This window comes from Macadamia integrifolia, chromosome 6 (genome assembly GCF_013358625.1).
Source record: "Macadamia integrifolia cultivar HAES 741 chromosome 6, SCU_Mint_v3, whole genome shotgun sequence".
Taxonomy (NCBI): Eukaryota; Viridiplantae; Streptophyta; class Magnoliopsida; order Proteales; family Proteaceae; genus Macadamia; species Macadamia integrifolia.
In genome coordinates, this window is record NC_056562.1 from 2,509,889 (window position 1) to 2,511,183 (window position 1,295).

Consider the following 1,295-nt stretch of genomic DNA (forward strand, 5'->3'; position numbering starts at 1 on the left):
GTATTCTCCCTACTCTCCAGAAAATGGTTTTGAGAAAAATTGCTAATGGTAGCAGTACCAATTTTTTGTTTGATCAATGGATCCCTAATAAGCCCAATCTTCTTGCTAACTTCAATTGTCCCCCTCCTTTTCATCCCTTAATAAGGTAAATTATTTTTTAACTAGGAACAATTGGAGCACTACTCTTGTTTCTTCTTTTCTTCCCTTATCTGTGGTTTGTGATATTTTACACATTTCATTAAATTCTAACAATGATAAAATGGTGGTGCCACCTATCAAAAAAGGGACCTCTTACTACTAGAATGTCTGCTAAATTTTTAAAATTTGGTTTAATTCCTGACCCTACTGGAATCTCTAACAGGTGTACTTGTTCTTCTCTATGCTCAAATTGGTGGCAATTCTTTTGAAAACTGTAAATACACCCGAAATTCGAACTATTTTTTGGAGATTATCACTTGGAGAAGTTCCAACTAAAGACCTGCTGGAGAGATGGAGAAAATAGATCCTATCTGGGAATTTTGTCATTCCCATCTTGATTCTACATGGCATACATTCCTCTTTTGTGATTTCATAAAGAGAATCTGGACTGCTTGCCTTTGGGTTTGCGCATGGAATACTTTTGTGCTTTGTATTTTCAAAATCTTATCATGTATTTGGTTAACTCCAATTCCATTGTGCCTCTCACTTGAGTGGTTCTTTCAGCACGTTTATCATTATTTTCTACTTCATTTGGTTACGTAGAAATAAAGTGTTTTTCTCTAATGAAAAACCGAACCCCATTATTATACTTAAACAGATCACAAATTGGTTAACAGTTGAATGCTTACCCTCTCAGCAACATGAATTGCTCCCTCCATGTGATTTTAAAATACCTTCCGTCCCAACCTCCACAATTTCTTAATGATTTGCTCCACTGTCTTTGACAATTCTAAAAAAAATTGAATGGGCTAATTGTGTCTTTCACAAAGGAAAGTGTATCTCATTAATAACAAATTATGTGATGACAAGGAGTCTTCGACTTGGATTAGAACATGCAAGACTTCATGGATGGGTGATCAATGAAGTTCTGAGTGATGCAGAGAAGTTGGAACAATCCTTTTTGGAACCTAGTACCACTTTGTGGCTTTGAGCATGATCCCATTTTTTGGATGTGTATAATCTCTCCCTTTCATCTTTTTCCAGCACAGACCTAGCAACTACGTGGTCCTTTTTTTAAACAATTAGATTTTGTTACTAGGACCAAACATTCTCCTCTTTCTATCACTAACAAGGACATATATGTAATTTCATTATTG